The sequence below is a fragment of the Antechinus flavipes genome, chromosome 1 (assembly GCF_016432865.1).
Source record: "Antechinus flavipes isolate AdamAnt ecotype Samford, QLD, Australia chromosome 1, AdamAnt_v2, whole genome shotgun sequence".
Classification (NCBI taxonomy): Eukaryota; Metazoa; Chordata; class Mammalia; order Dasyuromorphia; family Dasyuridae; genus Antechinus; species Antechinus flavipes.
Window position 1 is genome coordinate 245,907,289 of NC_067398.1, and position 27,586 is coordinate 245,934,874.

Genomic DNA, 27,586 nt, shown 5'->3' on the forward strand with positions numbered 1-27,586 from the left:
AATTTGTGGCTTCACTAACAATGCATTAGTGTTCTAGGTAAACACTCAACCCAGAGGTTTTCTACAGGAAGAAGACATCTTTTAATCAACTAAGTAGATAAAAGATACACACACACACACAGAGAGAGACTAGCTAGTAGACAGTCTGAGAGGCTCACTGGCTTGGAAATGTGAATTGATTAGTGCAGCAATTTTCAAACTTTCTGATCCTAGGAGCCCTTTATATACTTAAAAATTATTGAGGACTCCAAAGAACTTTTGTTTATATGAATCATGTCTATCAATATTTACTAACTGAAATAAAAATTGATAAATTCCTAAAATATTTTAATCCACTTATAAATAATCAACCCTTTACATGTTAACACAAATAACATGGGTAGAAACCTAGAAACTAAAAAAAAATTTAGTGAGAAGAATGATATTGTTTTACTTATTTTTTCAAATCTTTTTAACATCTGGCTTAATAGAAGATAAGATGAATTCTACTATCTAATTTTGAATTCAATCCGTTGTTATTTGGTTTACGTATATAAAGCAAATCCTACCTCCTACATTTTTGTAGTTGCAGAAGTTGAGAGTATTTTAATAGGCAGGTTTTAGAATTATAGGAAAATTGAAAATTATTTTGACCTTATAGAACCTTGGAAAGGGTCTCAGGGTACTCAAATGTCCATGGACCATACTTGGAGAATTGTTAAGTTATTTCTTGGTAAAAGGAAGAGGACCTAGTGTAGTAGATTGGAGGCAGGAAGACTTGGATTCAAATGTTTAGTTGGCTACATGATCCTAGGCAACCTCTTTAACCTCCCTTACATTCAGTTTCCTTCTTTGCCATAAAGGAAATGATGGAACTTACCTTATAGGATTGTAAAAACTCTATAAAATTAAAATTTCCTAGCCAAACTATTGGCTATAATATTATTACAGCCAATGTCAGTTCATGGTGTCACAGGAAATTAGAAAGGAGTCTAGCTCCCTCATTTGACAGATGAGGAAATTGAGGCCCATGAAGTTAAAGTGACTTGCAAGGTCACATAAAATATTAAAAAACAAGGAAAGAAGGGAAGGATGAAGGGAAGGAAGGAGGGAGGAAAGAAGGAAGAAAGGAGAAAAAGAAAGGAAGGTAAAAGGGAGGGAGGAAGGAAGGAAAGAAAGAAAGTAAGAATATGTCTCTGTGTGCAAAATCCAGATTATTACCCTTGATAAGAAAGTTTCATGAAGGCATAGGATCTGGGATGACTAGGAGAAGGAAGCAGGCCAATAGGGCATTGTCCTACTGGATGAGTTTCATGGTTTCTCCAAACTAGGATTCTCACTTTGAAGAAAAACATCCATGAGGAGGCCATGGCTGTTGTTGTTCAGTCTTTTTCTGTAGCCGTGTCCAATTCTTCATGACCCTATTTGAGTTTTTTTTTAGGCAGAGATACTGCAGTAGTTTGTAATTTTCTTCTCTAGGTCATTTTACAGATGGGGAAACTGAGACAAACAGATTAATTGACTTGCCCAAGGTCACACAGCTAGTAAGTGTCTAAGGGCAGATTTGAATTTAGGAAGATGAATCTTCTAGACTCCTTGCCAAGTATTCTATCCACTATACTACCAAACTGTCCCTATATGTATTTCTAACATCACTTTATTGGGTAGGACAAGACCAAAGCACTTCTCTTCCCCAAGGGACCCATCATGGATCGGTGATCTAAGAATTTAGCTAAACCTTTTCAGAAATTATTGACAGTCTGACCCTGAGCTAGAGTTTAGGGTCACAAGTTCCATCCATTTACTCCCTTAGTGTGGGGCAGCATCTGATTTAACTTTACTTAAATCTCACATCTCAAGCTTTAAGGCCAAACAGCTCCAGATAAATATGTCCAACAACTGCTCATCTCTTTCATACTAGTCTCTTCTGAGACTCTGGGAGTTGATATTAATGCCTGGATCTTTAAGTAGGCCAGAAGATCAATAGGACTAAATGAAGGGAAAGGGAAGTTCTGAGCAATTATATCTGGGGATGGATATTTTTTGATTACTGTCCCTAATCGAACAGTTTCCTTATCATGTATAGAAAGAGATTTCCCAGAACCTTTGATTTAAGGAAGATGATATATCTTTCTTCACATCCATAAGATTTCACTGAATTTCAGGGCCTTGAAGCTTCTGACATAAACTCATTCAAGAGAAAAGGAAGGAAGGAAGGAAGGAAAGAAGAAAAGAAGGGAGGGAGGGAGGAAGGGAGGATCAAGAAAGAAGGAACAAAGGAAAGAAGGAAGGAAGGAAAGAAAGGAGGGAGGAAGGGAGGGAAGAAAGAAGAAAGAGAGGGAATGAGAGAGGGAGGGAGGAAGAGAGGAAGGAAGAAAGGAACAGGGTGGGGAATAAAGGAAAAAACATTTAAAAAATATCCTCTATGTGCCAGGAATTGTACTAAATGCTTTACAACATTATCTAATAATAATATCCAGAGAAAGACTTCATAAGTAGCAGGATCATTATCATCCAGACTTTTGATATATGATGTGCCAAGATCTTGGGTGCTACAAGCTCAATACTAGATGTTCTGAGGTATACAGAAAATACAGAGTAGCATAAACATAGGCACACAGGGAAAGCCTTCTAGATCACTGTACCCCTGGAGCTGTACTCCTTTGCCACAAAAAATGTCTCTTCAACTTTCTTTTCTTCCAATCTATTCCTAAGAGGACTAGTTTTAGAAGACCAACACAAAGGCCTGAGTGATCCCTGTTTTTCTCTGTTCTCTATAAGCAGACTCATTATTGATAGCAACTGTTGTCTTCCTGCTCCCTCAGATCAATTGCCCTACCTTCTTGCCTATGGTAACAGCAAGGACCAATTCTAAATGCTTGGTAGAGAGTTTGGGTAACAAGATGAAAGGGGGTGGTTGTCAGACTGGGAGACCAGAACATGATATTCAATTTAGTTATAATAAACAAATAGTTGTTGTATGAATACTGTGTGACTAACCTGTGGTAGAGATAGATAGGGCCAGGGTTCTCAGGCTTGTGTACAGTCTAATTGGGTAGATCAGACATGACCATCCTATCTCTAATGCTTATTACTTATTTGACCTTATACAAGATAATTTATCTCTGTAGACCTATATCCTCATCCATATGAAAGATTTATACGAGGTGGTTTCTTAAGTCTCTCAAATCTGTATCTATGGTCCTATGAAGCAATCAGAATATTATACAGTAAATGATTGGATGTTAAGTTCATTATAGATTATAAGTTATTTAGGATTTCAGTCAAAGAAAGTATAGGTCAGACAAAGTGCAGTGGACTGAAATTCCAAGGACCTGACTCTGCCACTTATTAGCTGTGTGACTTAACTTTTCAGAGTCTCAGTTTCCTCATCTGTAGAATGGACATAATAATACCTACTCCAGCATCTCAAAATTGTTATGAAGATAAAAGGACCTGGAAGATAATGTGGAAGTGTTTTATATATTTTAAAACATTATAGAGATATGACAGAATTATTAGTGTTGCCAGGAATGATTGAGCTGAACCTTTAAGAAATGGCAGGTTTTAAACACTTCTATATGTAGAAATGTGGGGAAAATAAACTAGAACATAGCTAAGGGAGAGGAATAGCCCTGAAGTTTATGGACTACCTAGCCACTTTGTTCTATTTCCCAGTTAGGATAGGCTGGGAGATATCCCATTCTCTATCTGAGTTTCTACAACTTGGGGGTGGGAATGAGGGAGAATCTTTAGGGATTATAGCCAGGTTGTAAATACCAAAGCTAATTTCCTTTCTGAAACCCTTTTTTCCCCCATTCTTCTACCCCCATCCCAATATCACTATAAGATTATAATAATAATGTTAAAATCCCATGAAACAAGCTTAACACTTTCTTCTTCATTTTTCTACTTAATATTTTATTTTTTCCAATTATATGTAAAGGTAGTTTTCAATATTTACTTTTATAAGATTTTGATTTCCATTTTCTTCCTCCCTGCCCTTTATTCTCCCAAAGGCAATAAGCAATCTGATGGTTGTACACATACAATCATATGAGATATATTTCCATATTAGTCATGTTGTGAAAGAAGAATCAAAACAAAAGGAAAAAAACCATAAGAAGCAAAAAACAAAAAAAAAGTATAAATAGCATTCTCTGATCTACATTCAGATTCCTTAGTTCTTTTTCTGGATGTGGATGGCATTTTCCATCATGAGTCTCTTGGAATTGTCTTAGATCATCGTGTTGCTAAGAAGAGCTAAATCTATCAAAATTGATCATCCACATAATGTTGCTTACTATATACAATGTTCTGGTTCTCACTTCACTTAGCACAAATTTATAGAAGCCTTTCCAGGTTTTTCTGAAATCCACATGCTTATAATTTCCTTTTTAAAAATTTTATTTGTTAGTTTTTGACATTTCCTTTTATGAGATTTTGATTTCCATTTTTCTTCCTCTTTCCCTTTACTCTTTCCCAAGATAGCAATCAATCTGATATGGTTTATACACATATAATCATATTAAATGTATTTCCACATGAGTCATGTTGTGGAAGAAGAATCAGAACAAAAGGAGAAAACCATGAGAAAAACAACAAAAGTGAAAATAGTATGCTTTGATCTGCATTCTGGCTCCATAGCTCTTTCTCTGGATGTGGATTGCACTTTCCATTGTGATGAGTCTCTTGAAATTGTCTTAGATACTGAGAAGAGCTAAATCTATCATAATTGATTATCACACAATGTTGCGTTCTCCTGGTTCTGTTCACTTCACTCAGCATCAGTTCATATAAGTCTTTCTAAGCTTTTCTGAAAGCCACACCCTATCATTTCTTACAAAACAATAAGTTCAATACTTTTAAGATTAATCAGTATTATCAACATTTTCTCCATCACTTTTTTAAGTTTAGACAACCAACAAAGCGATGAATCAAGCCCCAGTTTATGAGGTTTGCCAGTGCCCAAGATGTAAAAACTGACACTGAAAATTTAACAATTAGATCTTATAAGCCTGCATGATCTGGCACCAGTATAACAGTGGATAGAGATGTGGTCAGATGCCTGTGGCAGAGATTTTCTGGAGATAGGTTCTGGAACAGAGTAAACATGAAGGAAAGGGCAAGGTCTAAGGCATATTAAAGAAGACCTTAGATTCCCAGAAGAGAAGTTTGGAATCTCGTTTGTAGATTATAGAGAACCACTGAAGATTATAGAGAAGAATTTGACTAGTGGTGTTGAATTGAAAAGGATTCCTATGAGCAGGTAGATTGGGGATATAGAAACCACCATCAGTCTGCTGCTATCATGGTTTGATTAAACAAACATTTATTAATTGACTACTATGAATATGATGAAAGGTGACAAAGATCCCAAATAGGGAAGTATCCGTGGGGGTGGAAAGGAGAGACATTATTAAAAAAGGATTAGGATGTGATGACAGATTGAATAAGAGTATCAAGGATTGGGAGGGGTCAAGGATTATTATAAGTATAGGTCATTGATAGTACATTGAAAGAAATAGAAGAGATGAAAAGGAGAGCAAGTTTGTGGAACATGAGGAGAGAGAAGAGGAAGATTAGAATTTCAGGCACTGAGAATTATGTACCAGAGGCCAGGAAGAAAAGCAGACCATTCATTTCCTTGAAACCTGTGGATTACCTAGATACTTTGTGCTATTCCCAACTGGGAATATAGACTGGGAAGTAAACTGGGAGATATCCCTTTCTCTGAGCTTCTACAAGTTGAGGATGGGAGTAAAGGAGAATCTTTAGAGATTATAGCTAGATTGTATATATCAAAGCCAGTTTCCTTTCTGATACCCTTTTCCATTCTTCTACCCTCACCCCAATATTTATATGAAATTATAATAATAATCTTAAAATTCTATGATACAAATGTTATAATTTATGCTTTTCAGACTAGTTTCATATGCTCAACCTTATTTAATCCTCTTAATAATCAGGTGAGAATGGCAAGACCAAAAATGATTAATCTCAGTTTACATATGAGAAATTGGAGACCCAGAGAAGCCAGTAACTAGGGTCACACGGTGTTTCAAGTCTCTACCCTCACAAATCCATTCTCCTCCATATCGTTGGTGAGCTGATTTTCCTACAATCCTGCTCTGACTCTGTCATTGCCCTATTCAAGAAACTCCAGTGACTCCATGATATATGGTAAAATACAAACTTTTCTCTTTAGTATTTAAAAGCTGTTCTAGTCTGAATTCCAACTATATATTTTTTAATAGCTTATTTTACAGATGAGTTCAAGGGACTTGCCCAGACTCACATAGCTAATAAGTATTCTGAGACTAGATTTGAACTTAACTCTTCCTGATTCCAGACTCTATCTACTGTGCCATCAGCTATCCAGGAGTAGAAAGGAGCCAACAGAAGCAGACCTTACTCTGTGGGACCTTATATCCCAAGCCAAACAAATGTGGAACAGGGAAAAGAGCCTTTAAATCTGAATTCTAGTTCTAATTCTGCCTCTGACTTGCTAGGTGAATGTAACTAAATCAATTATTTACTGTGTCTTATGTTCCCCATCTGTGAAATGGGAATCATCTAATCAAAATCTCTTCCCTCATGTCCGATTCTCATTCCTTTCAGAGGTTTGAAAACAGTCATTGATTCCTTCAACAAACCTTCCTAAGGCAGAGATTTGAGGCTCTTTACCATTCTGGTTCTACTTTGGAGGGTCTCCAATTTATCAAGGGCCTTCCTAAAAAAAACAAAAAACAAAACAAAACAAAACAAAAAAACAAGGTGCCTTGTTGTTGTTCATTCATGTCTCTTTTATGATCCCATTTGGGGTTTTCTTGACAAAGATACCAGAGTAGTTTGCCATTTCCTTCTCCAGCCATTTTGTTGTTGTTGTTGTTGCTTGTCCTTTGTTCTCAAAGAGGACCATGACATCAGGAAGGTGATGCTATGACATGAAAGAGAATTGGATTTAAGGGAGACAGGGCTGTGCAAGTTTATCTGCCTCACTTTTCCCTCCAGAGCTAACTGGGTTCAGTGGCAAGATACATATCAAGACAACTGGAGGTTCCAAGTTCATTTTAAAGATGTCTGAACTGAGGAAAACAGGGTTAAGTGACTTACCCAGCATCACACAGCTAGTAAGAGGCCAGAACTGAACTCAGGAAGATCAAAATCTCTGACTCCAGGCCTGGCATTCTACCACTGTGTCACCTAACTGCCCTAGTTCAAGATTTACCTAGCTTGTTAAATTTTGAAGCTGGGAACGAGGCCATAGAATCACAGATTTGGAACCACCATTACCACAAAAAGGTCCTTTAGAATCCACCTGAGGTCAATTGTCCTCAAATTACAGAAGGGAAAACTGAGGCAAGGGAAAGGCAAAGTGATGTGCCATAGGTTGTATAACTTGGTGCAGTGGCAAGTACACAGGCTTTTGGCAGAGAGCCTAGGTTCAAAAACTGGTTCTGCCATTTTGGTGACGAGTCACAACCTCTTTGTGATTCAGCTTCCTTGTCTGTAAAATGATGGGGTTAGGCTAGATGACCTCTGAGGTTACTTCCATCTCAGAGCTATAATGTCAAAGTAGGACCCAGCTCACATGATCTTGAGAGTTAAAAGGTACCTTAGGATTCATCTAGTTCAATGATGAAATTTTTTCACTTTTCAGATGAGATAAGAAAACCTGAGGCACAGATGACTTAGCCTTAATCATAAAGATAACAGGTAGCACACTTAGGATCAGGTCCTTTTACTCCAAATTCAGCACTCCAGAGTTCTTCCTACGTGTCACTCTTAACACACTATCTATGTAGTAGTTAATCCCTAAAGTTCTACCCAGTCATTAAAGGGGAACCCCACTGGCTTTTGGAATTGGGAGTCCAGAACAGATGTGAAATTCAGCCCACTTGACTGTTAAATGGATATCCTGGCTTGGACTCCTTAAATTCTTTCTTCTTCTAGAATTAGATTTTTATTCGACTCTGGGAGAAATGTGGGGCCAGGAGGAAGAGGATAGGGAGGAAGGTGAGTGATTCTGGACAAAGGGTGACAGTAGAAACCATTAGTTTTTAATGTGTCTGGAACTCAATGGTGCTTAACCCAGAGGACTCTAATCAAAGCAGTCTCTGACTTCAGTCACGCCTGCTTGGTTCAGTGAGGTTCAGAGAAAGCAATGGTCGAAGCCCAAAGGATTCAGTAGCTGGCCTGGCAAGGGAAAATAGTGAAATCAATTTCTCAGGTGAACTATATATACATGTATATATATATGATATTATATATACACATATACATACATACATATAAATATATACATACATATGTATATATGTGAATATGTATACACATACATACATATAAATGTGTAAATGTGTGTATTTTTAAAGGCCACATTGAAACACTGAATGAACTGACATAATTTGCTGAGGTTTGGCCAATGAGGGGCAAGGCAGGGCTGCCATGGAGAGCACTCCAAAGTCTTATTGAACTCTGGATTCTATGTCAAAAGCACCTCATCAACATCCCCAAATTTAGGGATCTGTTGGCAAGGGGACCTAATAAATCATTGGCAGATGTTTGCTCAGCTTACTCTTAAGAATTCTCACCAAGTAATCAAGACAATTCCAATAGACTTAGGATGGAAAATGCCATCTGTATCCAGATACAGAATTATGGAGACTGAATGTGGATCAAAGCATAGTATTTTCATCTTTATTGTAGTTTGTTTTTTTCTTTCTCATATTTTTTCCCTTTTGATCTGGCTTTTCTTGCACACCATGATGAATATGGAAATTTATTTAGAAGAACTACACATGTTCAACTATATCAGATTGCTTGCTGACTTAGGGAGGAGGAAAAAGGGAGACAAGGGAGAAAAATTTGGAATACAAGGTTTTGCAAAGATAAATATTGAAAGCTATCTTTGTATGTATTTGGAAAAATAAAATGCTATTAACATTTTTTTAAAAGAGTTCTCACTAAATGATCCAAGATAATTCCCATAAACTTGGGGTGGAAAATGCCATCCACATACAGAAAACTGAATGTGGATTGAAATATACAATTTCCACCTTGTTTGCTTCTTTGCTTTTTCTTTCTCATGGTTTCCCCCCCTTTTCCTGATTTTTCTTTCACATTACAAATACAGAAATATGTTTCAAATGATTGTACATGTATAGCCTATATCAGATTGCTTTCTGTCCTAGGGAGAGGGGAGTGAAGGGAAGGAAGGAGAAGAAATTTGGAACTCAAAATCTCACAAAAATGAATGTTGAAAACCAACTTTACGTGTAATTGAGAAATTAAAATACTATTGAAGAAAAAAAAAGAGTTCTTACCAAGGAAATGAGAATGATGATGATAATAGGTACCATTTATATAATACTTTGGGCAGCCAGATGGTGCAGTAGATAAAGCAGCAGGCCTGTAATCAGACAAGCCTTCAAATCCAGCCTCAGACACTTAGTAGCTGTGTGACTCTGGGCAAGTCATTTTACCTCATTTGCCTCACTTTTCTCATCTGTAAAATAAAGTGGAAATAGCAAACTTCTCCAGTTATTCTTTGCCAAAAACAACCCAAATAGGGCCATGAAGAGTTAGAAACAATTTTTTAAATATAAATTTCTTTATGAATCATGTTGGGAATGAAAAATCAGAACAAAAAGAAAAACCATGGGAGAGAAAAAACAAAAGTAAAAAGAAAAAGTGACATTCAGTCTCCAAACTTTTTTTTTCAATCAACAAAAATCTACTTTCTTTCCTCCTTTATCTCCTCTTCCCTACTCACCCCCAGTGAAAAAGAAATAAAAACAAAGCCTCTGCTGTAAATATATACAGTCAAAGTCTCACATTGACCATATACATAAATGGTATATAATAATTTAGTAGTTTCATCATTTTCCAGTTGTGTCTGTTTTATCATGAACCCATTTGGGGTTTTCCTAGCAGAAATACTGAAGTAGTTTGCCATTTCCTTCTCTAGCTCATTTTATAGTAAGGAAACTAAGGCATACAGAATTAAGTGATTTGTTAGGGTCACACAGCTAGGAAGTATTTGAACCAAATTTGAATTCAGGAAGAAGAGTGTTCCCAACTCTGGGTGCAACACCCTATCCATTATGCCACCTAGTTGCCCCAACACATAATAATAATATATATATATATTATGTATATGTATGTGTATGTGCATATGCATACATCCTCATTGATACCCTGTTAAGAGGTGGGTAGCATGTTTGATAATGACTCACAATAATTATGGCTAGTGATTGATTGGGCAGTGTTCTTACAAATTGTCTTTATTATATAAATTGTTTTGTTCACTTCACGTCAGTTATATGAGTCTTCCCAGGCTTTTCTGAAACTTTTTTATATTTTTTTATTTTCATTTGTATTATTCATTTTTTATAGCACAGTACATAGTAGCCCATTATATTTAAAAAACATAACTTGTTCAGCCATTCTCCAACTGTTGAGCACCCTCTAAATTTCCAATTCTTTGCCACCACAAAAAGAGATGCTATAAATATTTTTATACATATGGTTCCTTTTCTCATTCTTTTATTTTTTTAGGGTATAAATCTAATATTTTTATCATTGAGTTAGCTACCTCTATAGCATTTTAACACATATACACAGACACACCCATTTTACAAATGTAGAAAATCATTTATAATGAAGATGTAACTTGCTCAATATCATACAAAGAATAAGGGACAGAAACAACATTTGAATCCAGTTCCCCAGGACTTAGAAATTTCAGCCTTTCATTTTGTAGGGTCAAAAATAGTCTCAGACTCAGGAAGGGACTTATCTTTGAAGTCATGACTAATAAGTGTCATGAGCTGAGACATAATCACATGTTATACAGTAAAACTATTAGGGCCCATCGGCAGCAGAGTCCCCAAAGAAGAAAAATTTGTCTTCACGCCCCATTTTCTACATACTTTGCCACTCCTTTCCTCCACCTCCTCCCAGGCCCTAATCTGTGCCCACTTGTTGACCTCTTTTTGCTCTCCATTGTAAACCCCCTTGGGGCAACTCGTTGGTCACAGCACTACCAGAGTAGGGAGATCCTGTAGCTGAAGCCTAATCCCTCAATGTGCAATGCCAGACTCTCTCCCCTGCTTAAGAATCTCAGGCCACAGGGAGCAGGTGGGACACAGATTTGGGGACCAGGGAGGCCAGATCAGGGACCATCTGCTCCAGAGCTCACATAGAGAATTGCTGCTTTGAGAGACAGCTTGGCAAAGTAGAAAGAATAGAGATAGAAGAACTGGGTTCAGACTTCAGTTGCAGCACTTGCTAGTTATGTGGCCATGCAAAATGCTCAACTACTCTAAAGCTTAGTTTCTTCTCCTGTAATATGGGGAGGATGGTCCCTGTGCTGTACTACCTATCTATATGATTGTTGTGAGGAAAATGCTTTACCTGCGTTAAAATATTATAGAATTGTGAATTATTATGCAGATATTGGGGTCCTAGCTCAAGAGATAGATGGAAACTCAACCATCTAAGTCTGGGCTTCTTATATTTTTTTCTACTTGTGATCCTTTTTTACCTGAGAAATTTTTAGGTGACCCTAGGTATATAAGTATATAAAATAGACCTACAAATCAAACATTTATTGATAATAAATCCTAATTTCACAACTCCAAAATTCAGTTATGTGATCCACATGGGGTTGTGAATGAAGCTGGCACTAGTCCCATTATACATTTTACAGATCAAGAAACTGAGGCCCAGGCAGGTTAAATAATTTACCCAGGTCACATAGGTAGTGAGTGGCAAAACTGGGATTTGAACACAGGCTCCGTGGCATAAATGCACTGAGGGCTCCCTACCCCCTAGCACCTCTTTCAGAGACATAGGGGAACCTGCATAGTTTGTAAACATTAGATGCAAATTGTCTATTTGCAATATATAAATTTATATACAATATAATTGTAATTTGCAATTATAATTTATTCAGTTATATTGTATACAGATTTTAGATACATTCTGTATATTTTGTTACTGTTATATTTTCTCTCATTAAAATATAAGTTCCTTGAGAGAAGGACTATTTCAATTTTATCTTTTATCTCACTCAGCTAGTAATTGTTATGTTTTCTCTCCTCATTAAAATGTAAGCTCCTTGAGGCAGGGACTGGTTCATTTTTATCTTTTATCTCTAGAGCTAGGTGTAATGCCGGCAGTTAAATGTCTAATAATGTTTGTTGATTGATTATTCCCATTTGCCAAGTGAGCAAACAGAGTCGCAGTGAGGTGTTTAGATGTCAAAGAGACCTTAGTGGTATTTTGTCCAATTCTCCAATTTTATAGAAGAGGAAACTAAAGATTGAAGAGATTTCTCCCACTGTCACACAGTTTAGTTAGTGACAGATTTGAGATTTGAATCCAGGATCTTTGACTTCAAATCTAATTCTCTTTCCATGATATTAAACATACTGAATCCACTAAAGGGAGTTACTGATAGAGTGGGACTAGAGTCCAAGTCTCCACTCTGTCAAGATGGGCTTCCTTTTAAATGAGCACCTTGGGAACTTGGGCTACCCTCTAGCTTCTACCAACTTCCCAGACTCCCCCAAGAGAGACCAGGAGCTCCCTATTAATTTCAACAGGCCTGGCAAAGAGATTGATCTCAGAGGAGGGACAGGGAAAGGGAGGAAAAAGCTTCTGACCAACCCTGATTTAAGGGCTTGTTCTGAGGTCCTGGCTCCTCTGTGATCTCCCCAACACCCAGCCCAAAAATGGAACAAGGCCAGGGACATCCTGCCCCCACTGCCTCCTCTTCTGGGGAAGGGATGTTCTTAAGATAAAAATACATTCAGAAACATTCCTTGGCCGGCATCACGACCCCCTTGTTCAGACATGAGGAGTGATGAGAGCAGAAGGAAAAGCTTAAAACCTGGCGAGAACTTTCCCCACCCCCAATCCATGTGCAACTCTGTCATTCTGCCTGTCCTTGATTCACCTTTGAAGATACAGTAGGGTCAATCATTTTTTTTTTTTTTTGTCATTTTAAAGAATCCTTGCAAACCCACTTGATTCCTGCCTTCCCAAGGTCAACAGATCTACTCCTGTCTCTAGACCTGATTAGATATTCCTTTAGGATAGGATAGGAATAGAGATAGGAGAAGACCTATGAATTCATATATTAAAGGGTACTCTCTGATGATATGTATATCAGCACTTTTTCTGTATTTTATAATCTTGGAAAGTTTCCTGGATGCTGAGAGGAAACATGACTTATCCAGAGTCATATAGCTAATATGTGTCACAATTCAAACCCTGATCTTCCTGATCAGGCCAATTGTCTCTCTCCTTGAATAGAACATCTGGGAAAAGTCTGAAAAGGTTAAAAAAAGGACATTTTCTATGTTATTCTGAAACCCTGTCTCATAGAAAGAGCTCTGGATTGGGGTCCTGGGTCTAATCCCAGATTTGCCACTTGGGCAAGGAGAGGCAGCATGCTTTGCAAAAGTGAAAGACTCTGTGAATGTCAGCTATTGTTAATTTTTTTCATTTTTTAGTTTATTAAAGCTATTTCACAGATCTAATTTTTATTATTATACTTTCAAATAGTTTTAATGATTACTAATTTAATATTATTCATTTTAAAAATAATAGCTTTTTATTTTCAAAATATATGCAAAACAAGAGAACTGTTTGGTTCTACACACATATATTGTATCTAGGATATACTATAACATATTTAACATCTATAATATGACTGCCTGCCATCAAGGGGAGGGGGTGGAGGGAGGGAAGGGAAAAGTCAGAACAGAAGTGAGTACAAGGAAAAAAAATTACCCAAGCATATGTACTGTCAATAAAAAGTTATAATTAAATATATATATATGCAAAGATAGTTTTCAACATTCACCCTTGCAAAACTTAGTGTTCCAATTTTTCCTCCCTCCCCTAGACAGCAAGTAATCCAATATATGTTAAATGTGTATAATTCTTCTACACATATTTTCACGTTTTTCATGCTGCACAAGAGAAATCAGATCAAAAAGAGAAAAAAAATGAGAAAGAAAAAAAAAGCAATCAGCTATTGTTGCTTAACCTCTCTGGGCCTCAGTGTCCTCATCTACAAAATGGTGATATAGAGTTAGAAGATGTTTAAGGTCATTTCCAGCCCTGCTTTTGTGTGGTCTATTGAAATAGCCTCCTAACTTGTCTTGATGACACCTGTCTCCCTCACCCTGTTCCTTTCCAATCCACTTTGTTTTACTACTGAGGTTTTCAGAGAGTACAGATTATATGTCTCTACTGCTCAGTATTATTCTCTGGGTTCCAGCCTATATTCCATAAACATATCTTCTATTTTCCAGCCCTTAAACCTTTACTCACATTACTCCTCTTTGCCTAGAATGTCACTTGACATTCTCTAGACATTTCTCTAGAACCACTTGAAATCTTTGCCTCATCATTCAAAGTTGTCAGATATAATCTCTCCCTTGAGCTTTTGCTTCAGCCAGAAATGACCTTTCTTTCCTTGGATCCTAGATCTAGAGTTGGAAGGGATCTCAAAGTTTATTTATTCCAATCCCAGCATATTGGAGCTGAAGACCCCAAAGAGGGTGAATTGCTTGAAGTCACACTGATAGTAAATGACAGAGCTGGGCTTTGATCTCAGATCCTGTGGCTATAAAACCAGTGTTCTAGCCACTGTACCATGCTGTCTCCCTCTCACAAAACACTCAGAGAGGCAGTGTGAAAGAACCCTGATCATGGAGAGAGGAAAACCTGTATTGGTACGATCTCTTCTGGTATTTACCATAAGCATGACTTTGAATAAGCCATTTCACTTGTCTGACACTCAGCTTCCTCTTCTAGCAAGTGGGGATGGCACCTTAAATCCCTACTTCCTCAAGGTTGTTGCTAGGAAAAGGCTTTGTAGAGTTGAAAAGATCTTGTAAATAAAAGTTGTTGTTTTTGTCTCTCCTGTGCACTTATCATATATTTTTAATTATAGTTATTTGTGTACATGTATTGCCTCTCTTTGCTAAATTGCAAACTCCATTGTTTATGCTATAGTGAAAGTCATTTCCCTTACTGAATCTTGCTTCTTTCTTTGTAAAATGAGGGGTTGAGTTAGAAGATATCTAGAAGCCCTTCATATCTATTACATTCTTTTTTTTAAAGAATAAAGTCATACTTCATTATATTGGTGACTGGCATAAAAGGTTTTAAAAATTAGTCAGATTAGTCAAATTAGTCAAATTAGTCAGAGAACCTAACATACAAAGAGTCTGAAGCTTGATGCTGATCATGATTTTAGGTCCTACCTACCTTAGTCTTTGAGAGATAGGATTAGTTAACTGCAGCCTTTCTCCCAAGGAGCTAGCTGCGTCTGCCTAAATTGATCTGCCCCACTGATTCTGATAAAAAAGATTTCCTCTCCTGATTATACAACCCAAGAATCACAGACTTTTAGCATTGGGTACAAACTTAGGAATCAGTCTAATTTCCCATCCCACACCGCGTACAAATCCCAAGTAGTAGCATTTCAGATAGCCAGTCATCTAGTTTTTTCTTGAATGCTTCCTATGACAGGGAACTCACTACCTATCAAGGCAAACTCTTCCATTGCTAGACAGTTCTGATTGGTAAGTCAGTCTTCCTTGACTTCAGCCAAAATCTTCTTCTTTGTAATTTCAACTGGTTGTTTTTTATTATACTTTCTGGGACCAAGTGAAATAAGTCTTCTCCCTCTTCCATCTGTGATAGCCCTTTAGAAATCCAAAGATTATCATTGTGTCCTCACAGATAGAGACAAAGGTTTTATGCTCTCCCTAACCCTGCACTAATTGGTCTTTCCTAGGAATGGTAATTACATGTATAGGACTGCTTGCTATCTGGGGGAGGGGGTGGAGGAAGGGAGAGGAGAAATTGGTACAGAAGTGAGTTCAAGGGATAATGTTGTAAAAAAATCACCTTGGCATGGGTTCTGTCAATAAAAAGTTATAATTATTAAAAATAAATAAATAAATGAAGGAATGGTGATTGATGGTGTCATGGTATTAAGAGGAGACTATCAAACCATTATCACTTGTACTTGAATTTGTAGCATATTTTCTGAATAATTGCTGAGATTGTTTCCCTTTTTCTATTTGTTTCTCCAGGTTTAGCACAGTTCTTGGCACATTATAAGCATTTAAATTATTTTTTCATTCATTCATTCATTCTTATTCCAGGATAAGCATCTTAGATGCAAAATTTTTAAGTTTAGTTTCTATTTTCCTGTTGTAACAAGTGGATTTGACACTGTACCATATGAATGGAAAATTTCCCCATTTCCCCATTTCATAGTTGAGAAAACTAAGCCTCAGGGTTGTTAAGTGACTTTATTTTGATTAAAAATTTTTTTTGACTAGATGAAAGAGGAGATTCCTTGCCTCAATTACTACCTAGCCTTAATCAGTGAATGGGTGCTGCCTCAGTCAAACTGAGACCTGTGAAAGATCATAGCTTAAAAAGGCCTGATCTCTCTCTGGTCACTGGACACAGATGGCTCTGGAGAGGAAAGTGAGGCAGGTGGCCTTGCACAGCCCTCCCTTACTTAAATCCATTTCACTTGTATGTCATGGCATCACCTCGCTGATGTCAAAGTCCTCTTTGAGAATGGAGAACAAACAATAATAGTGCTGTTCAGGCAGCTAGAAAATGTTTTTCTTTTTCTTTTATTATTTATTTAGTTATTTTTATTATAGCTTTTTATTTACAAGATATATTCATGGGTAATTTTTCAGCATTGACCCTTGCAAAATCTTCTGTTCCAACTTTCCCCTCCTTCCCCCCACTCTAGATGGCTGGTTGACCAATACATTTAAATATGTTAAAGTATATGTTAAATATAATATATGTATACATATCCATACAGTTATTTTGCTGCACAAGAAAAATTGAACTTAGAAATAAGGTAAAAATAACCTGAAAGGAAATCAAAAATACAAGTGGACAAAAATAGAGGGAGTGAAAATGCTGTGTTGTGGTTCACACTCATTTTCCATAGTTCTTTCACTGTGTGTAGCTGGTTCTCTTCATTATTGAACAAATAGAATTGATTTGATTCATCTCATTGTGGAAGAAAGCAAGTCCATCAGAATCGATCATCATATAATATCGTTGTTGAAGTATATAATGATCTCCTGGTCATGCTCATTTCACTCAGCATCAGTTCATGTAAGTCTCTCCAGACCTCTTTGAAATCATCCTGCTGGTCATTTCTTAACAGAACAATAATATTCCATAACATTCATATGCCACAATTTATTCAGCCATTCTCCAATTGATGAGCATCCATTCAATTTCCAGTTTTTACATTACAAAAAGGGCTGCCACAAACATTTTTGCACATACAGGTCCTTTTCCTTTCTTTAAGATCTCTTTGGGATATAGGCTTAGTAGTAACACTACTGGCTCAAAGGGTATGTACAATTTGATAACTTTTTGAGCATAGTTCCAAATTGCTCTCCAGAACGGTTGGATGCATTCACAATTCCACCAACAATGTATCAGTGTCTCAGTTTTTCCACATCCTCTCCAACATTCAGCATTATCTTTTCCTGTCATCCTAGCCAATCTGAGAGATGTATAGTGGTATCTCAGTTGTCTTGATTTGCACTTCTCTGATTAATAATGATATGAAGCATCTTTTCATATGGTTAGAAATAGTTTCTATTTCTTCATCCAAAAATTGCCTGTTCCTATCCTTTGACTATTTGTCAATTGAAAAATGGCTTGATTTCTTATAAATTAGAGTCAATTCTCTATATATTTTGGAAATGAGGCCTTTATCAGAACCTTTGATTGAAAAAATGTTTTCCCAGTTTATTGCTTCACTTCTAATCTTGTCTGCATTAGTTTTATTTGTACAAAAGCTTTTTAACTTGATATAATCAAAATTTTCTATTTTGTGATCAATAATGATCTCTAGTTCTTCTCTGGTCACAAATTCCTTCCTCCTCTATAGGTCTGAGAGGTAAACTATCCTATGTTCTTCTAATTTATTTATAATTTCATTCTTTATGTCTAGATCATGGACCCATTTTGGTCTTATCTTTTTTTTTAAATAACTTTTTATTGATAGAACACATGCCAGGGTAATTTTTTACAGCATTATCCCTTGCATTCATTTCTGTTCCGATTTTTCCCCTCCCTCCCTCCACCCCTTCCTCCAGATGGCAAGAGTCCTTTACATGTTGAATGGGTTGCAGTATATCCTAGATACAATATATGTGTGCAGAACCAAACAGTTTTCTTGTTGCACAGGGAGAATTGAATTCAGAAGGTATAAATAACCCGGGAGGAAAAACATAAATGCAAGCAGTTTATATTCATTTCCAGTGTTCTTTCTCTGGGTGTAGCTGCTTCTGTCCATCTTTGATCAATTAAGGCTCTCTTTATCGAAGAGGTCCACTTCCATCAGAATACATCCTCAAACAGTATCATTGTTGAGGTATATAATGATCTCCTGGTTCTGCTCATTTCACTCAGCATCACTTCATGTAAGTCTCGCCAGTCCTCTCTGTATTCATCCTGCTGGTCGTTCCTTACAGAACAATAATATTCCATAACGTTCATATACATTTTGGTCTTATCTTGATGTACGGTGTTACGTGTGGGTCAATGCCTAGTTTCTGCCATACAAATTTCCAATTTTCCCAGCAGTTTTTGTCAAACAGTGAATTCTTATCCCAAAAGCTAGAGTCTTTGTGTTTGTCAAAAACTAGATTATTATAGTTATTGACTATTTTGTTCTGTGAACCTAACCTATTCCACTGATCAACTAGTCTATTTCTTAGCCAATATCAAATGGTTTTGGTGAAAGTGTTTTTCTTAAAAAAAAAAAAAAAGCAGGAGTTAGGTATTCCCAAGTCTTTGTCCACTCTTTTTCCCACCATAAAAATGGTTGCTACTGGGACACAGTCACTCTACTGGTTCATTTCCTAGATCCTTTCATTTGTATTGGTGCTCTGCCCTTCTGCATGGGGAGGAGGGAGGCGGGTATTGCAGAGGGCATGAGATATGGTACTTCTTTCCTGAAACATCACATCTCATTACTGGGTCACCACTCCCAGAGGCCATTCACAGGCCCTCTCCTGGGACCCACATTTCCCATCCCCAGCTATTGTGGTTAGGAAAGAAGATTAAGCATTTATTGTTATTGTGTTGTTTCAGTAATGTATAATGGTCTCTATTTGTTTTTGTTTTTTGGCAAAATTACTAGAGTTGTTTGCTGTTTCCTTCTCCAACTCATTTTATGGAAGAGGAAATGGAGGCAAACAGAGTAAAGTGACTTATACAGTCACACAGCTAGTAAATGTCTGAGACTAAATTTGAACTCAGTTCTTCCCAACTTCTAGTGCAGCACTCTATCCAAGTTGTTTCTAATCATCTATCATGTGCTTACTATCTGTTAGATACTATGCTAAGTGCTTTATAAATATGACCTCATTGATCTTCCCAACAACCCTAAAAGATATATGCTATTATGATCTCTGTTTTACAGTTGAAGAAACAGCGTAAATAACTTGCCCAACATCATGTAAATATCTGAGGTCAGAATTGAACTCCGGTCTTCTATCTACTGTACCCTTTGGAGAGAGCGCTGAAACTTGGAGACAGTAAACTCTGAGTGCAAATTTTCTTTCAGATATATTGGCCGTGTGATCCCAGGCAAATCACAACATTGCTTTTCTCATTTGTCAAATAATAAGACTGGAATCAAAGACTTCTATGGTCCCTTCCAGCTCTAGATGTCTGACCTTTATGATCCTGGCTGGGAGAAGTGGAAAAGAGACAGCTTTTCTTGCTATCCTTACTCCTGAAACAAGTATAAAAAAAGATTATTTTTTAAATAGTTTTTAAAATTTTTCCTAATACATGCAAAGATAGTTTTTAACATTTGCCTTTGCAAAATCTTGTTTTCCAAATTTTTCTCCCTCCCTTCTCTCCTCCCTAAGACAGCAAGCAATCCAATATAGGTTAAACATGTGCAATTCTTCTAAACATATTTCCATATTTGTCATGCTGCATAAGAAAAATCAAATTATCTTTTTCATCATACTTACCCTCCCAAATGCTGATCACAGCTCCTCTAGGATAATAGATTTTAAACTGGAAGAAATCTTAGAGGGCACTTGGTCAAACCCCTTAGTTTTACATGTTCGATAGCCTAGGCCTGTGTTAGCAGTTACTCTTCCTGAGTCACTGTGACTAAAAACTTCCATCCAGATGGCCAAGTTTCTGAAGATGGGCCTCTCAGAACTTAACCAGGCTATTCCTGAGAGGACAGACATGTAGTTAATTACCAAGGTTGGAGTCAAAGTTTTTCCAGCTTTGTAAGGCCTGCTAGAGCTTGTCTTCTGCTGAAAATCTTTGAGAAGCCAGGGTCACCTTCATGCCACGTTGAGACACTTCAGTGGAAGGATCATAAAATATCATAGAATAATAACACACATTTCTATATTGCTTTGAAGCGTACAAATTATCCTGTGAGGTAGGTGCTGCAAATATTATTATTTTTTAAAATAAATGAGCACATTAAGAATCAGAGAGATTAAATACCTTTCCTGTGGTCACACAGCAGTAATAAGTGTCAGAGTTTGTGCTTTTGACCATAGCTTTAGAACTGGATGGTTCTCTGGAGGTCATCTCATTCAGATCCTTCATTTTCCAGATGAAGAAACTACAGGGCAGAGAAGTTAAGTAATTTGTTCTAGGTCACACAGCAGTTAATAAGTGTCAGAACCAGGACATCAGATCATAGCTTTAGAGCTGGGACAAGGCTTGGCTGACATCTAGTACAGATCCTTCATTTCCCAGATGAGGAAGGAGGGAAAAAAGGTAGGAAAGGAAGGGACAGAAGGAGGAAAGGAAGAAAGGAGGAGGGAAAGAAAAGACAAAGGAAGGAAGGGAAGGAGGGAGAGAAGAAGGCAAGAATGAGGAAGGAAGAAAAGAAAGGCAGGATGGAAAAAGAAAGGAAGGAATGAAGGAAGAAGAAGGAAAGAGGGGAGGGAGGGAAGAAGGAATAAAGGAAAGAAGGAAGGTAGGGAAAGTAGAAAAAAGAAAGGAGAGAGGGAGGGATGGATGAAGGGAGAAAGGGGAAGGAGAGAGGAAGGAAAGAAAGGAGGGAGGATGGAAGAGAGGGAGGGAAAAAAGAAGGAAAAATATTTATCAAGCACTTGGTATGTGTCAGGCACTTTCCAAATATTATCTCATTTTATCTTTACCATAGTCTCAGGAGGTAAGTACTATTATTATCCCCATTTTACTGCTGAGGAAACTGAGGCAGGGAGCAGTTAAGTGACTTGCCTAAGTTTATACAGCTAGTAAGTGTCTAAAGTCAGATTTGAACCTCAGAAGACCTGAGCATTCCTGGATTCAAATCCTTTCTCAGATGCTCACAAAGTAGTTAACCTTAGACTTCATTTGAACTCCAGGCCCAGAACCATTATGCCATCTAGATGTTAGGATGCATAACAGTGAGTATTATGAACACTGTTGGGCCGGTGAATTTTAAATGACACCTAAGGAAGCAAGTGATGAATCTGGGATTTGAACCAAGTCCAGTGCTTGATCTGGTACTACATGATGCTTCTCTGAGGCTGGGGAGGATGGTGTTAGCCAACTTCCAATCTTCCAGGTACACAAAGTCAGGTGATTTTGCCCAAAGTTATACTTCAAGTTATTGGCAAAATCAGGACCAGAACCCATGCATCCTGATCCCAGGTCAATATTTTTTCATACTCTGTCTCGCTGCTTCCCAGCCAACATCTCAGTGAGGATTCCCTTAGCCTAGTTCTTCATCTTAAAAAAAAAAAAAAAAAGGCAGTTGGACTAAATAGTCTTAGAAGTTCCTTTCAGCTCTATGATCATTTATCTAGCTTTATCCAGCAGAGATGTCTGAGGGCAAGACCCTTTAGGGAAGGGGGAAGGAAGGAAAAGGAGGGAGGAAGGAAGGTCCTTTGGGGAATAGGAAAAGACAAGACCAACTCTATCAAATCTTCAACATTGCCAAGAGCTGGCCCTGCAGTTATTTCACTCCTAGAGATAAAAACCACTGGCCCTCAACCAATCTGCCACAGAGGAACACATAGCAGATCCCCTCATGACTGAAAATGTCTGGCCACAGTCTGAGGACACACATAGGACTCTCAGCTGTGAATCAGCTGAGAGTTCTCCAGTTTCCAGATGCCCAAAAAGAGAGAGTGAAAAAGCACTGAGAAATCCTTTCCATGACAAGAAAATATTTGTTCCCACTTCTCCCTGCCCAGGTTCCTTCCTGCCTTTTAACACGTCTGAAACCAAGAGCAGTGCCCTGAGGGACATCCCAAGAACATCTCAGGTAAACCAGCATCCAACGTCTAGAGATTAGGTAGGTGACTAATTCAAATTAATTAGTTCAGAATTATTGGAAAACTCCCTTTGATGGGAAGGACAGATAAAGGGAGACACAAACCACTCTGTCAGGTTGCCAGAGAAAGGGAGTCAGAAGCAAAGAAAGGCCAACACCTTGACTTTAGGGTGGGAATTGTTTGGAAAAGATTGAATGGAGGAAAGAATGTGAAGAAGAAACCTCAGGAATTCCCACAGCCAAGGTCAGCCTAAGGATGTGTTCTACTATTCAAGGAGGCCATCTGACCCCTGGAACAAGTACCTCTCACAGGAATAGGAAGTGATTCCATTGTTGTTCAGTCATTTTTCCAGTCGTGCCCAAACTTCATGACCCCATTTGGGGTTTTCTTGGCAAAGATATTGGAGTGATTTGTCATTTCCTTCTCTGGTTCATTTTACAGATAAAGAAACTGAGGCAAACAGAATCACACAGCTAACAAGTGTCTGAGGCTAGATTTGAACTCACGAAGATGAATCATCTTGACTCTATGCTCTAGCACTCCACCTAGCACCCTTTGGGAATAGACTCGTAATTTTCTTGATTTTGGAAAACTGTGATGGGGAAACCCCCTGTATAAATGTGGATTGACAACTGCTATAAGTTATAGTCTTAGACAGTTGTCTGGAAGTCACAGTCAATTTGCCAAGGATCACACATGATATATTTTAAGGAACACATTTGAACCCAAGTATTCTGGCTCCAAGTCCATCTCTCTTAACCACTACACCACACTGTCTTTCCTACCACCTGGTTTATTTGACATTAGATTTCTGTTTTATCAAAATATAGATTCTAAAACTGGAAGGGTCTTTGAAATATACAATATAATTTTCTGCTTGCCTTTTCTTTTAATTTTTTAAAAATTCCATCTTATTTTTTTTACATGCCTTTTATTTATAGCTATAGCTTTCTTCCCATTCTTTTTTTAATGAATAATTTTTAAAAGGGGCGGGGAGCATTTCAGCAAAACTAATCAACATATCAACTAAGCCTGTAAATATATTCCACACCCAAAGTCCATCACATCTATAAACTGGCTTGCTTCTCAAGCAGGGAAGATAAATTGCAGTAGAATCATAGAATCCTTAGGAATGTTGTGAAATTCAAAATAGATAATGAATGTAAAGCATTGTGCAAACCTTAAAGTGCTATGTAAATGCTAATTACCACTACTATTACCACTAGTATTACTACTACTACAAACATTACTGTATTAATATTTGTGTTTAATAATTATTATGCAATTGTGTTAAATATAACTAAATGACATATATTAATAGTTATTATTAACCTACAATTACTAAGTCTCTAGTCTGGTGATGATTTTATTTTCTGAGCTTTCTATTACACTCCTACTGAGCAAAGCAATATTTAGAGAGTAACACAGAGCTGAGCTGGTAAATATTTAACAACCAAACTCTCCAGAAAAAGTAAAATATTTGTGCATGCATACAAACTTTTAAGTTTAATGTGGATAATTAACATTTGCTCAAGTCTAGACAATCAACAAAACAATAAATCAATCCCTTATTTGATCAGAAGCTGTCAGTTTCTGAAGTGTAAATGATACTCACTGAAAATTAAATAATCCACAAACCTGTTATAACTGGCTCCAGCTCCTGATACCACCTGAGTTCTCTGGTCAGAAGGAATTTTGAAAGATAGAACATAGCACAAGAAATCTAATGGATCATCTAGACGGGAACTCTTTTTTATGTCATGGATCCCTTTGGTAGTGAAACTATGGGATTTTTCTCAGAAAACAGTTTTAAACACAATAAAATATATGGAATTATAAAGAAAACCAATTATATTTAAATAAAAATTTGAAAATATTTTAGGGGACAGTAGATAGAGCATTGGCCCTGGAGGCAGGAGGACCTGAGTTCAATTCTGGCCTCAAGGCCTCAGACACTTGATGCTTTTTAGCTATGTGACTTTGGGCAAGTCAATTAACCCCTATTACCTTAACAACCCCCTCCCCCCCAAAGAAATGAAAAAGAAATTTTTTTAAAATTTGACAAATATATATTAATTTATTATTATTAAAAAGTGACTTAGTCCAAACTCACATTCAAAATTAAAATTTACTCCATGTCTAATGAATGGTCAATTAGTCTCTCCTTGAACATTTCAGGTGATAGGAAGATCAGCACATCCTAAAGTAGTCCATTTCATTGCTGAAATGGCTCTAATAGTTCTACAAGTCTTCCTCAAGCTAGGTCAGAATACATATCAAAAAAATATTTTAAAAACAAGTTTGCAAACTGTAGGTTAAGACCCCATGCAAGTAAACTTCCTCAATTTACAGAGGGAAAATCTTTGGCCTGAAAAGAAGACATTTGTACATGGTCACAGGGAGCTGTGAACAATACAGTTAAGGTTCATACTAGATTTCTTGACTTCCAGCCTTGGATTCTACAGTGCCATCCGTCTCCCTCAGGGACACCTCAAGGTAGCACATACCTGGAGCTTGCCTCCCAAACTCCCAAGTCTTTTCCTTTTCCTCACTGTCAATCTCAAGTTTAAAAAGTCTAAGTGATTCTTTAGACCACTGGGCTAATGTCCACTGCCCCCTTTTGTAAAACTGGTGAAGAGCTTCTTACCCATATAAGCATGTGAATATGTGGTCAAGAAAATGGTGATACTGAAGTGTGCGAGAATCATGGTTCATCAAGAAATACACATATTGTATCTGCACACATATATTGTATCTAGGATATACTGTAACCTATTCAACATGTAAAGGACTGCTTGCCATCTGGGGGAGAGGGTAGAGGGAGGGAGGGGAAAAATCGGAACAGAAGTGAATGCAAGGGATAATGCTGTAAAAAATTACCCTGGCATGGGTTCTATCAATAAAAAGTTATTAAAAAAAAAAGATTGTAAAATAAAAAAAAAGGGATTAAGCACTTGAGACTGATTTCTTGGGATTCCTACACCATCAAAAAATCTTCATCTAAGTGGACCTGGAGTCTATATGGTTCTCAGACTAGCTGTTCGATCTCATGCCACAATAGGGCAAAAAGTCTAAATCTGATCATAATGATTTTTAAGTATTTAAATAAATATTCAAAAGAGAGGGGAAAAAAAAGAATCATGGTTCATATTTTGTTTGAAAGAATTCAAATCAAAAGAGGCCAGAACCTCCAAGGACATATTCTTGGCAGGTCCATTACTTCCCTCCCTTCACTGCCCTTCTGCAAGCAGCAGCTGAATACCTGACCCCAGCTCCAAGGAATGAGCATTATTAAATATTGGCAACATATAGACTATGGGCAGAAAAACTCTCTGCTTCAGAGAAGTCAGATTGGCGACTTCCCTGCTCTGAATTACTGATATCAGTCTGACAAATGATGCAGGCAGAGAGTAGGCAGAAAAAAATTAAATCACAGTAGAGATGGGCATAAGCGTAAAATAGTAGGGAGAGCACTAGTTCTAGGTCATTGGACCTGGGTTCAAATCTTCCCACTGATACTTCCTCTATGTCGTTACCCTCAGTTTCCTCCTCTATAAAAGTATAATGTTAGGATAAATGAAATCTGAATTCCCTTTCTAGATCGATGTTCTTTTTTTTTTTTTTAATAGTATTTTATTTTTCCAAATACATGTAAAGATAGTTTTCAACATTTAGCCCCGAAAAACCTTAAGTTCCAATTTTTTCTCCTTCTCTCCTCTTCTCTCCCCTCCCCAAAACAGCAAGCAATCTGATATAGGTTAAACATGTGCCATTCTTCTAAACATATTTCCATATTTTCCATGTTGCACAAGAAAAATCAAATTAAAAGGGGAAAAAACACAAAAAAGAAAACAAACAACGAAAGAGGTGACAATACTATGTTTTGATCCACATTCAGTCCCCATAGACTTTTTTGTGACTGCAGATGGCACTTTCCATGACAAATCTATTGGAATTGCTTTGGATTACCTCTTTATTGAAAACAGCCAAGTCCCATAGTTTAGATATATGTTCTAAAGGCTGAGGTTGACCTTGGAGTCTTAGTTCCCTCATTTGTAAAATACAAACAAGGACTGCACCTTTGATTTTCTCAATACAGGGAACTCCCAAGTTGAATAAATGTTTTGCACTAATTCAAGGTGATACCTTTTCCCTCAAAGTAGGCGTTGCACTGAGAGGTTAAGTAACTTGGCCAGAGTCACAAAGCCAATAGGTATCAGAGACTGGATTTGAAAGCAGGTCTTCTACTTCCTGAGTTGTTTTAGGTAAAACATTTCATGAATCTTTGAAAGGTCATAGAAATGGGAGCATTTGTTAAGAACAAGACCTCTGCTGAGAGATGTTCATTCTGATAGGTATATTGCAAACCCAATGCACCAAAGGATATTCATTGCTCCTGAGATGTTTCTGCTTTTCTCCAGGACTTAGGGTGGTTAATTGCTTTGTATAAAATTCCCTTCCATCTATCCACATCCTGTCCTGCTCAAAATCCACCTCATCCAGATATTCCATTTCACACTGATATACTGCCTTTATTTTCTACTTGTGTGACTCAGTAGGCACTCTTGATTTAATATCTAACTTTTGTCCTCTGACAACAAGAATTTATTAAACAGTCACTTTGTGCCAGGCATTGTGCTAAGCATGGGGAGAGAGAGGGATTTACATAGAAAAGCAAAAACAGTCCTTAAAATCTCAAAGAGTTTGCATCCTAATGAAAGACAGCATGTAAGCAATTACACACAAGATATGTATAGAGTAAATGGGAGGTAACCTAAGAAGGAAATCAGTGTGGGGGAAGAGTACAAAATAGAAAGGACTCCTGTCATAGGTGGGATTTGAGCTTAGTCTTTTTTATATATAATAATAGCCTTTTATTTTTCAAAATACATGTAAAGATAGTTTTCAACATTTACCTTTGAAAAACCTTGTGTTCCGAAATTTTCTCCCTCCTTTCTTTCCCCCTTCCCCTAGACAGCAAATAATCCAGTATAGGATAAATGTGCAATTCTTCTAAACATATTTCCACATTTGTCATGCTGCATGAGAAAAATCATATCAAAGGGGGAAAAAGCTCAAGAAAGAAAAAAACCCAAACAAACCACCACAACAAAAAAGGTGAAAATACAATACTTTGATGCACATTCAGTCTTCATAGCTCTCTCTCTCTCTCTCTCTCTCTCTCTCTCTCTCTCTCTCTCTCTCTCTCTCTCTCTCTCTCTCTCTTTCTCTCTCTCTCTCTG

At 37.3% G+C, this 27,586-nt stretch overlaps 1 protein-coding gene across 3 annotated transcripts in view; it reads left to right on the plus strand.

Moving 5' to 3' along the window:
* Positions 1 to 27,586, plus strand: part of LOC127563301 (ATP-sensitive inward rectifier potassium channel 12) — a 133,256-nt gene that overhangs the window by 73,832 nt on the left and 31,838 nt on the right. The window contains exon 2 of one of the 3 annotated variants that reach the window (XM_051999671.1): positions 22,263 to 22,363. The exons of 1 other annotated variant lie outside the window; for it this stretch is intronic. The gene's annotated coding sequence lies outside the window, so the exon portion shown is untranslated. The remainder of the gene's footprint in view (positions 1 to 22,262; positions 22,364 to 27,586) is intronic. One more of the 3 variants, XM_051999679.1, reaches the window with a different exon arrangement.